We start from the raw sequence: 11,868 nt of genomic DNA, 5'->3' as shown, positions 1-11,868 counted from the left end.
AGCACACGCTTGGACTCCAAAACTCTGCCGCGCCTTTTTCGGCTGCCGCAAATCGAGCAAACGGTGTGTTTCGGACGGCGTTTCGCTTTCGCTACTTGCGAGTGCTTTCGTGGTCCACCCCTCTATAAATACTCGGGAGGCGTCGAAGCCGGTTCTCCAAGCCGGACCCGTAGGTATCGTTGTGTGCTCGCTCTCATTGGCCCGCCTAACCAGAAAATGCCTGCGGTACACCCATTTGGATAAGAGTGCACGCAGATGCGGGCCTCGACGGCTACACATTTCCTCGGGCGGCCGCCTCCCGGCCTCCGTGGAGCGCGGGATGCACGGTCCCATCGACAAGCCTCTCCCGTTTTTACCGTGGCGTCGCGGTTCACCACGGCAGGCGGGTCGGTCTCCTCCGCATAAAAAGGGGGACCCCCGCTTTTTGTTCCACGAAATCGCACAAGCTTTTTTCGCATCCACGGTTTGCCACCGCACACCAAAATTCCGATCCGGCTGCCTACTTTAGCCAACAGGTGGAGCCAGGCGCGCCGTACTTGCGCGGCACTTCCCACGTCCACCGAAGTCGGTGCCAAGGACCACTTTCGGCGCCGGAGCCGCGTACGAGCCTACTCGAGGCGGAAGAACGAAGCCAGCAAGGGCCTGGCCGCAAGTGCGTTCAATTGTCGGGACGTCCAAGTCCCTCGTTCTTCCGTGCTTCCTCTTTCGGCAAGTCGTTGCGGCACCTTCCCAAAGCGCGCAGACCCGCTAATCGCGACGAGCGCGACGTGGCCGTGCCGCCTTTCCCTCGGCAGCAAGCAAAACGCCTGGCAACGTCGACGCTCCCCTAACCGCGATCTCGCACCGTGTTTCGTGTGGCGAATTCAAAAGCCGGCCGGCGCTGCTGCAACCATTACGGTCGGTACGCATACGCCGCGGAGGGCGGGACGGTCATCGGAGCGTGCGGTTCCTCCATCGAGTACTGCGCACCTCGGCCGTCGCATCGCCGTGCCATGACCGGCCGCGCGTCAACGCGAACCGGTGCCAGCGAGATCCCTCGCCTGCAAGAACCGACCGGCAGCCTCCGTCACCCGAGGACGCGGAGGCGCTTGCCGCGGACGGCGGGACGGTATGCACTGGTGCACAGCGGACCCGTCACATCGCCAGTTCCTTGACCGACCGCCGACGCTTGTGCCGTTCCTCTCGTACTTGGCAGTCGCCGCGCGATTGTCGGGTCTCGTTCTTGCACGCTCGAACGGTCGGGAGGGCACTCGGCTGGCGTTTCGGGAACGCGCAGCCTCGCCTTCTACCGACGTAACCACGACTCGCCGTTCGCGCTCCGCCGCTCCTGTTTACAGTACTAGGCGGTCCCGCAGCGGTCGGGTCGCGCATTTCGAGCGCTTCGAGCCACGGTGCAGTGGCGGGTCGAAAGCCGACCTATGAGTGCGTTGCGCCGTTTGTACCCGCGTCCGCCACCTGGCCGACCGTCCAAGGTCGCGGTGTTGGCGTCCGCTGGGCGCAACAATTTGTCACGGGGTGCCGCTCCACATTCAGGCAGCCCCGTGGGGAAAAGCCGACTCCGCGTCCAAACGGGGTCAGCGGCAGAAAGTGTCGGGCGCAGACGCAGCTGAGGCGCTCACCCTTCACAATCCGTTAATGATCCTTCCGCAGGTTCACCTACGGAAACCTTGTTACGACTTTTACTTCCTCTAAATGATCAAGTTTGGTCATCTTTCCAACAGACCGGCGCAACCGAAAGGCCGCGCCGGACATCGGTCCGAAGACCTCACTAAATCATTCAATCGGTAGTAGCGACGGGCGGTGTGTACAAAGGGCAGGGACGTAATCAACGCGAGCTTATGACTCGCGCTTACTGGGAATTCCTCGTTCAAGGGGAACAATTGCAAGCCCCTATCCCAATCACGAAAGAAGTTCCACGGGTTACCCAGTCTTTTCAGACAGGGATAAAGACACGCTGCTTCCTTCAGTGTAGCGCGCGTGCGGCCCCGGACATCTAAGGGCATCACAGACCTGTTATTGCTCTGTTTCGTGCGGCTAGGAGCCGCTTGTCCCTCTAAGAAGGTTGTAAGGTGCTGGGAACCCCGCACCTATTTAATAGGCTAGAGTCTCGTTCGTTATCGGAATTAACCAGACAAATCGCTCCACCAACTAAGAACGGCCATGCACCACCATCCACCGAATCAAGAAAGAGCTCTCAATCTGTCAATCCTCCCAGTGTCCGGGCCGGGTAAGTTTTCCCGTGTTGAGTCAAATTAAGCCGCAGGCTCCACTCCTGGTGGTGCCCTTCCGTCAATTCCTTTAAGTTTCAGCTTTGCAACCATACTTCCCCCGGAACCCAAATACTTTGGTTTCCCGGAAGCTGCCCGCCGAGTCATTTGAGTAACTCAGGCGGATCGCTGGTTGGCATCGTTTATGGTCAGAACTAGGGCGGTATCTGATCGCCTTCGAACCTCTGACTTTCGTTCTTGATCAATGAAAACATTCTTGGCAAATGCTTTCGCAGTAGTTCGTCTTGCGACGGTCCAAGAATTTCACCTCTAGCGCCGCAATACGAATGCCCCCGTCCGTCCCTCTTAATCATTACCTCGTATTCCAAAAACCAACAGAACAGAAACGAGGTCTTGTTCTATTATTCCATGCAAGTTTATTCAGGCGACTCGCCTGCGTTGAGCACTCTAATTTTTTCAAAGTAAAAGCACCGGCCATCTCGAGGCACACAATGAAGTGCACCAAGAAAGAACCGGCATGATGTTCAGTCCGAGCCGTCGCATCGGGTAGATGCACTACTCGTCTGGAACTGAGATCCAACTACGAGCTTTTTAACCGCAGCAGCTTTAGTATACGCTATTGGAGCTGGAATTACCGCGGCTGCTGGCACCAGACTTGCCCTCCAATTGATCCTCGTTAAAGGATTTAGAGTGTACTCATTTCAATTACGGGGCCTCAAAAGAGTCCCGTATTGTTATTTTTCGTCACTACCTCCCCGTGCCGGGAGTGGGTAATTTGCGCGCCTGCTGCCTTCCTTGGATGTGGTAGCCGTTTCTCAGGCTCCCTCTCCGGAATCGAACCCTGATTCTCCGTTACCCGTAACAACCATGGTAAGCAAGTAACCTACCATCGAAAGTTGATAAGGCAGACACTTGAAAGAAACGTCGCCGGCTCGTGGCCATGCGATCAGCACAAAGTTATCCAGAGTCACCACACAATACGGGCCGAAACCCGATCGATCTTGGTCTAATAAAAGCACCCGTTACCCAAAGGGCTCCAGGCTCACTGCATGTATTAGCTCTAGAATTGCCACAGTTATCCAAGTAGGAAGAAACGATCTAAGGAACCATAACTGATTTAATGAGCCATTCGCGGTTTCGCCTTATTTCGGCATGTACTTAGACATGCATGGCTTAATCTTTGAGACAAGCATATGATTACTGGCAGGATCAACCAGGTAATCGTTCGACTGCGCGTCCGTCCTCGCCTTCGGCGGGCCGGACGCAGTCTGTGTGCGGCGGAGGCCACCTTCAGGCGCCCCAACACGCTTATTTTGCACTCCGAGATGACGGCGTTCGAGCTCGCTACGGCACAACCTTCCCGAAAGACGAGTGGGAGCCGTGCGGCAAGAAGCACGTTCATGCTCGCTCTTTTTCGTTGCATCGACTCGGTCGCGCCGTGCGGGTTGCCCAAGCCCGCTGCACTGTCGGTGGACCGGCCGGAACTAGCAACGGAGCCGAGACTGCAAAGCCGCCAGACGACGGGTCACGCCCGCGTCTTCGGCGCTTTCGCATCTGAATCGCCCGAGGACGACACGGAACACACCTCGATATCGTGGTAAAACGGCACCGTCCGACAACCAGCCCCTAACGCATCAAGCGGATGAGGCTGCAGACGACTGCCGTGGATTCCCCTGGAGCAGACCCGAGGACACGCTTGACGAGGCCGAAGCCCGCCGCATATCAGACACCCGGTCGCTTTCGCGTACGCCGCTCACGAGAACCCCCACATAATAGCAGCGATAAGTACCCAGACCTCCTTGGGCACTAATACGAGCGTACTCGAGAAAATTTCACCGCGGGTGTGCCCCGAAACGTGTGGCACGTTGAGCGTGCCACAAGTCTACGTCGCTCTCAAACCCGCCGAGGTCGTAGAATTTGCGACCCTACTCACGAAATTCCCACCGAGGATACGGCCGCAAACGTACCGCACCTTGGGTAGGCCACGAGTTTGTGCAACACTACGCTGACGGCACAGCACCGAGGTCGTGCGCGCACGCACGGGAAAATTCCGCCGCGGTTTCTGCCGAAAACGTGAGGCACCACGACTCTCCGCAAGTTCGCGTCGACTGCGAAAGACCGAAGTCGTGAACGACGTGTCCGCTACTCGCCGCCGACACGCTGGACACCAAACGTACAACGACTCGACGGCGTCGTAGAGGCCCACGACGCGGTTTTCCTTAACGACGTCTCGGCGTGGCACCGACAGGTTAGAACGGCCGACCAACGTTCCCTGTCCGCCGTTCGGCTCAGTCGAAGGGCTCGGCGACTTCGGCAACGCTGCGAAGCCGCACGGTGACGCACGCCATGTCCCCATTTTTTTTTTTTTTTTTCTTTCTGCGTCTGCCGGGGTGCCCCTATAATAGCAGCGATAAGCACCCAGACCGCCGTGGGTCGCTCGCCCCGGCTGACGTGGTTTTTCGTACTCCTGCGGCGGTCGCCGTCAAGCACGTCCAAATACGCTACTTTCGTGGGCGCATTCACGCTCTTTCGCTTCGCCGGAGTGCCAGCACTCACTCTGCCAAAAACGGCGAACATCCGAGCGGCGGTTCCCACTTTTGCGTCGGCGTCGCAAACCCCGCCCCGGCAGACGAGGTTTGCCGTACTCGTGCGACGGTGGCCGGCGGGCACGTCGAAAGACGCCGATATCGTGCGCGAATTGGCGCACCTTGGCTTCACCGGAGTGCCGCCACTGACTCCTCCAAAAACGGCGAAGATCCGAGCGGCGCTTCCCACTTTCGCATCGGCGTCCCGAACTCCGCCCCGGCTGACGCGGTTTACCGTACTCGTGCGACGGTCGCCGGCGAGCACGTGGAAAGACGCCGATATCGTGCCCGAATCGGCTCCGTTCGGCTTCGCCGGAGTGCCAGCACTGGCTCGGCGAAAGACGACGAACATCCGAGCGACGGTTCTCACTATTGCGTACGCGTCGCAAACCCCGCCCCGGCAGACGCACTTTGCCGTACTCGTGCGACGGTCGCCGGCGAGCACGTAGAAAGACGCCGATATCGTGCCGGAATCGGCCCCGTTTGGCTTCGCCGGAGTGCCAGCACTCACTCGGCCACAAACGGCGAACATCCGAGCGGCGGTTCCCACTTAGCCGTCGGCGTCCCGAACTCCGCCCCGGCAGACGCGGTTGCCGAGCTCGTGCGACTAGCGACCGCGAAGCCGTCTCGCGACGCCGCTTTCGTGCGCGGCTCCCACTGCGACCTGGGTCACCCGAGGTCGACGAGCAAGAAAGAATGTCGAAAAAAAATTTTTTTTTTTTTGCGTCTGCCGGGGTGCCCCTATAATAGCAGCGATAAGCACCCAGACCGCCATGGGTCGCTCGCCCCGGCTGACGTGGTTTTTCGTTTTCCTGCGGTGGTCGTCGTCAAGCACGTCCAAACACGCCACTTTCGTGGGCGCATTCGCGCTCTTTCGCTTCGCCGGAGTGCCAGCACTCACTCTGCCAAAAACGGCGAACATCCTAGTGGCGGTTCCCACTTTTGCGTCGGCGTCGCCAACCCCGCCCCGGCATACGCGGTTTGCCGTACTCGTGCGGCGGTGGCCGGCGGGCACGTCGAAAGACACCGATATCGTGCGCGAGTCGATGCTTCTTGGTCTCGCAGGAGGGCCGCCACTCACTCCTGCAAAAACGGCGAAGATCCGAGCGGCGCTTCCCACTTTTTCGTCGGCATCGCAAACCTCGCCCCGGCAGACGCGCTTTGCCGTACTCGTGCGACGGTCGCCGGCGAGCACGTCGAAATACGCCGATATCGTGCCCGAATCGGCCCCGTTTCGCTTCGCCGGAGTGCCAGCACTCACTCGGCCAAAAACGGCGAACATCCGAGCAGCGGTACCCACTTAGCCGTCGGCATCCCGAACTCCGCGCCGGCTGACGCGGTTGCCGAGCTCGTGCGACTAGCGACCGCGAACGCGTCTCGCGACGCCGCTTTCGTGCGCGGCTCCCATTGCGACCTGGGTTACCCGAGCTCGACCAGCAAAAAAGAAGGTCGAAAAAAAATTTTTTTTTTCTGCGTCTGCCGGGGTGCCCCTATAATAGCAGCGATAAGCACCCAGACCGCCGTGGGTCGCTCGCCCCGGCTGACGTGGTTTTTCGTACTCCTGCAGCGGTCGCCGTCAAGCACGTCCAAATACGCCACTTTCGTGGGCGCTTTCGCGCTCTTTCGCGTCGCCGGTGTGCCAGCACTCACTCTGCCAAAAACGGCGAACATCCTAGTGGCGGTTCCCACTTTTGCGTCGGCGTCGCCAACCCCGCCCCGGCATACGCGGTTTGCCGTACTCGTGCGGCGGTGGCCGGCGGGCACGTCGAAAGACACCGATATCGTGCGCGAGTCGATGCTTCTTGGTCTCGCAGGAGGGCCGCCACTCACTCCTGCAAAAACGGCGAAGATCCGAGCGGCGCTTCCCACTTTTTCGTCGGCATCGCAAACCTCGCCCCGGCAGACGCGCTTTGCCGTACTCGTGCGACGGTCGCCGGCGAGCACGTCGAAATACGCCGATATCGTGCCCGAATCGGCCCCGTTTCGCTTCGCCGGAGTGCCAGCACTCACTCGGCCAAAAACGGCGAACATCCGAGCAGCGGTACCCACTTAGCCGTCGGCATCCCGAACTCCGCGCCGGCTGACGCGGTTGCCGAGCTCGTGCGACTAGCGACCGCGAACGCGTCTCGCGACGCCGCTTTCGTGCGCGGCTCCCATTGCGACCTGGGTTACCCGAGCTCGACCAGCAAAAAAGAAGGTCGAAAAAAAATTTTTTTTTTCTGCGTCTGCCGGGGTGCCCCTATAATAGCAGCGATAAGCACCCAGACCGCCGTGGGTCGCTCGCCCCGGCTGACGTGGTTTTTCGTACTCCTGCAGCGGTCGCCGTCAAGCACGTCCAAATACGCCACTTTCGTGGGCGCTTTCGCGCTCTTTCGCGTCGCCGGTGTGCCAGCACTCACTCTGCCAAAAACGGCCAACATCCGAGCGGCGGTTCCCACTTTTGCGTCGGCGTCGTAAACCCCGCCCCGGCAGACGCGGTTTGCCCTACTCGTTCGACGGTCGCCGGCGAGCGCGTCGAAAGACGCCGATATCGTGCGCTAATTGGCGCTCCTTGGCTTCTCCGGAGTGCCGCCACTCACTCCTCCAAAAACGGCGAAGATCCGAGCGGCGTTCTCCACTTTCGCATCGGCGTCCCGAACTCCGCCCGGGCTGACGCGGTTTACCGTACTCGTGCGACGGTCGCCGCCGGGCACGTCGAAAGACGCCGATATCGTGCCGTAATCGGCCCCGTTTGGCTTCGCCCGAGTGCCAGCACTCACTCGGCCAAAAACGGCGAACATCCGAGCAGCGTTTCCCACTTTCGCATCGGCGTCCCGAAGCCCGCCCCGGCAGACGCGGTTTGCCCTACTCGAGCGACGGTCGCCGGCGATCACGTCGAAAGGCGCCGAATTCGTGCACGAATCGATGCTTCTTGGTCTCGCAGGAGGGCCGCCACTCACTCCTGCAAAAACGGCGAAGATCCGAGTTGCGCTTCCCACTTTTTCGTCGGCGTCCCGAACTACGCCCCGGCTGACGCGGTTTACCGTACTCGTGCGACGGTCGCCGGCGGGCACTTCAAAATACGCCGATTTCGTGGGCGCATTCACGCTGTTTCGCTTCCCCGGAGTGCCAACACTCACTCTGCCGAAAGCGGCGATCATCCGAGCGGCGGTTCCCACTTTTGCGTCGGCTTCGCAAACGGCGCCCCGGCAGACGCGCTCGTGCGACGTACTCGTGCGACGGTCGCCGGCGAGCACGTCGAAAGACGCCGATATCGTGCTCGAATCGACCCCGTTTCGCTTCGCCGGAGTGCTGCCAGTCACGGCGCAGAAAACGGCGAACAAGTGTTTTTTTTTTTTTCCTAGAATTTGTGTTATAGAAGGCACATTTGATATCGGACGATAATTTTCAACTTTATCACGCGCACCGATTTTCGTGTAGAGGTTTGCAAGTTTATGGGAATTTCTCCACTTGGAATAATGCGATTTAGTAGTACTACGAGAACTTCATGGATGTACTCAAGGGTACGGGGCAAGTCAGTTACGTCAACACCTGCAGATTTTTTACACTTCAAACTGAAAATTGTTGGTTGTGAGTCCTCGTGTGATATTAAAGGCCGATTCGCTAACACATAGAACAAAGAAAGAAAGGAAGAAAAAACGCCCGCGCTCGCTCAAGAAACCTGGGTTCGCAACAAGTGGCAACAACAAGCAACCGAGCGAGTGCGCCAAAACCCGTGGCGGCCGAACAAACGCGAAGTCCCAACCGCGTCAGCCGGGGCGGCACGGGACAGGAAAAATCACTTCAGCCGGGGCGGCGGGGCACCGAATAAACCTCGTCACCTCGTCGCAGGATAAAAGAGGAAACAAAAAGTCTAAACAGCGTCTGCTGGAGCGAATGCGTAATAAAACAACAACAACAACAAAAAAAAAACACCCGCGCTCAAGAAGTCTGCAATCCTCACAAAAGGCGACTGTGACCGAGCAGCGTCAGCCGGGGCCGTGCGGAAACGGAAAAACCGCGACTACCGGGGCGTCGAGGCACCGAAAAATCCACTTCAGCCGCGGCGAAAAAAAAAAACAAAAAGAAAGACGGAGGGGGGGGGGGAACCACGTCTGCCGGGGCGAAGGAAAAAAAAAAACGCGTCTGCCGGGGCGAGCCCGGGTGCGGCACCACCGGGAAAACTGTGGCAAACAGACATGGCGATCGAGTGAGTGGGCCGCCAGCCAGGCTCAGCCAAAAAGTGCAAAGTCCGAACTGCGTCAGCCGGGGCGGCAAAAACCGCGTCAGCCGGGGCGGCGCAAAAAACCGCGTCTGCCGGGGCGGCACGAAACCGCGTCAGCCGGGGCGGGGCGAAAACTGCGTCAGCCGGGGCGAAAAGAAAAAAAAAAAACGCGTCTGCCGGGGCAAGCCCGGGTGCGGCACCACCGGGAAAACTGTGGCAAACAGACATGGCGATCGAGTGAGTGGGCCGCCAGCCAGGCACAGCCGAAAAGTGCAAAGTCCGAACCGTGTCAGCCGGGGCGACGCAAAAACCGCGTCAGCCGGGGCGGCGCGAAAACCGCGTCAGCCGGGGCGGCACGAAACCGCGTCAGCCGGGGCGGCGCGAAAACTGCGTCAGCCGGGGCGGCGCGAAAACCTCGTCAGCCGGGGCGAGCGAAAAGGGGGGGGGGGGGGGGAACCACGTCTGCCGGGGCGAAAGAAAAAAAAAACGCGTCTGCCGGGGCGAGCCCGGGTGCGGCACCACCGGGAAGACTGTGGCAAACAGACATGGCGATCGAGTGAGTGGGCCGCCAGCCAGGCTCAGCCCAAAAAGTGCCAAGTCCGAACTGCGTCAGCCGGGGCGGCAAAAACCGCGTCAGCCGGGGCGGCGCGAAAACCGCGTCTGCCGGGGCGGCGCGAAAACTGCGTCAGCCGGGGCGAGCCCGGGTGCGGCACCACCGGGAAAACTGTGGCTAACAGACATGGCGATCGAGTGAGTGGGCCACCAGCCAGGCTCAGCCAAAAAGTGCCAAGTCCGAACTGCGTCAGCCGGGGCGGCAAAAACCGCGTCAGCCGGGGCGGCGCAAAAAAACCGCGTCTGCCGGGGCGGCACGAAACCGCGTCAGCCGGGGCGGCGCGAAAACTGCGTCAGCCGGGGCGAAAGAAAAAAAAAAACGCGTCTGCCGGGGCGAGCCCGGGTGCGGCACCACCGGGAAAACTGTGGCAAACAGACATGGCGATCGAGTGAGTGGGCCGCCAGCCAGGCACAGCCGAAAAGTGCTAAGTCCGAACTGCGTCTGCCGGGGCGGCACGAAACCGCGTCAGCCGGGGCGGCGCGAAAACCGCGTCTGCCGGGGCGGCACGAAACCGCGTCAGCCGGGGCGGCGCGAAAACTGCGTCAGCCGGGGCGAGCCCGGGTGCGGCACCACCGGGAAAACTGTGGCAAACAGACATGGCGATCGAGTGAGTGGGCCGCCAGCCAGGCACAGCCGAAAAGTGCTAAGTCCGAACTGCGTCTGCCGGGGCGGCACGAAACCGCGTCAGCCGGGGCGGCGCGAAAACCGCGTCTGCCGGGGCGGCACGAAACCGCGTCAGCCGGGGCGGCGCGAAAACTGCGTCAGCCGGGGCGAGCCCGGGTGCGGCACCACCGGGAAAACTGTGGCAAACAGACATGGCGATCGAGTGAGTGGGCCGCCAGCCAGGCACAGCCGAAAAGTGCTAAGTCCGAACTGCGTCAGCCGGGGCGGCAAAAACCGCGTCAGCCGGGGCGGCGCAAAAAACCGCGTCTGCCGGGGCGGCACGAAACCGCGTCAGCCGGGGCGGCGCGAAAACTGCGTCAGCCGGGGCGAAAGAAAAAAAAAAAAACGCGTCTGCCGGGGCGAGCCCGGGTGCGGCACCACCGGGAAAACTGTGGCAAACAGACATGGCGATCGAGTGAGTGGGCCACCAGCCAGGCACAGCCGAAAAGTGCTAAGTCCGAACTGCGTCTGCCGGGGCGGCACGAAACCGCGTCAGCCGGGGCGGCGCGAAAACCGCGTCTGCCGGGGCGGCACGAAACCGCGTCAGCCGGGGCGGCGCGAAAACTGCGTCAGCCGGGGCGAGCCCGGGTGCGGCACCACCGGGAAAACTGTGGCAAACAGACATGGCGATCGAGTGAGTGGGCCGCCAGCCAGGCACAGCCGAAAAGTGCTAAGTCCGAACTGCGTCTGCCGGGGCGGCACGAAACCGCGTCAGCCGGGGCGGCGCGAAAACCGCGTCTGCCGGGGCGGCGCGAAAACTGCGTCAGCCGGGGCGAGCCCGGGTGCGGCACCACCGGGAAAACTGTGGCAAACAGACATGGCGATCGAGTGAGTGGGCCGCCAGCCAGGCACAGCCGAAAAGTGCAAAGTCCGAACCGTGTCAGCCGGGGCGACGCAAAAACCGCGTCAGCCGGGGCGGCGCGAAAACCGCGTCAGCCGGGGCGGCACGAAACCGCGTCAGCCGGGGCGGCGCGAAAACTGCGTCAGCCGGGGCGGCGCGAAAACCTCGTCAGCCGGGGCGAGCGAAAAGGGGGGGGGGGGAACCACGTCTGCCGGGGCGAAAGAAAAAAAAAACGCGTCTGCCGGGGCGAGCCCGGGTGCGGCACCACCGGGAAGACTGTGGCAAACAGACATGGCGATCGAGTGAGTGGGCCGCCAGCCAGGCTCAGCCCAAAAAGTGCCAAGTCCGAACTGCGTCAGCCGGGGCGGCAAAAACCGCGTCAGCCGGGGCGGCGCGAAAACCGCGTCTGCCGGGGCGGCGCGAAAACTGCGTCAGCCGGGGCGAGCCCGGGTGCGGCACCACCGGGAAAACTGTGGCTAACAGACATGGCGATCGAGTGAGTGGGCCACCAGCCAGGCTCAGCCAAAAAGTGCCAAGTCCGAACTGCGTCAGCCGGGGCGGCAAAAACCGCGTCAGCCGGGGCGGCGCAAAAAAACCGCGTCTGCCGGGGCGGCACGAAACCGCGTCAGCCGGGGCGGCGCGAAAACTGCGTCAGCCGGGGCGAAAGAAAAAAAAAAAACGCGTCTGCCGGGGCGAGCCCGGGTGCGGCACCACCGGGAAAACTGTGGCAAACA

General features: G+C 61.2%; 1 non-coding gene across 1 annotated transcript; it reads right to left on the bottom strand.

The window, feature by feature from the left end:
* Nucleotides 1–1,633: 1,633 nt before the first annotated feature.
* On the bottom strand, nt 1,634–3,448 carry LOC142793641 (small subunit ribosomal RNA). Its single transcript, XR_012891705.1, has one exon. It is a non-coding gene; the product is annotated as a small subunit ribosomal RNA (ribosomal RNA).
* Nucleotides 3,449–11,868: the final 8,420 nt, after the last annotated feature.

This window comes from Rhipicephalus microplus, unplaced genomic scaffold (assembly GCF_043290135.1).
Source record: "Rhipicephalus microplus isolate Deutch F79 unplaced genomic scaffold, USDA_Rmic scaffold_315, whole genome shotgun sequence".
Lineage (NCBI taxonomy): Eukaryota > Metazoa > Arthropoda > Arachnida > Ixodida > Ixodidae > Rhipicephalus > Rhipicephalus microplus.
The sequence above is the reverse complement of the archived record's forward strand: the minus strand, read 5'-3'. Positions and strand labels throughout refer to the sequence as shown.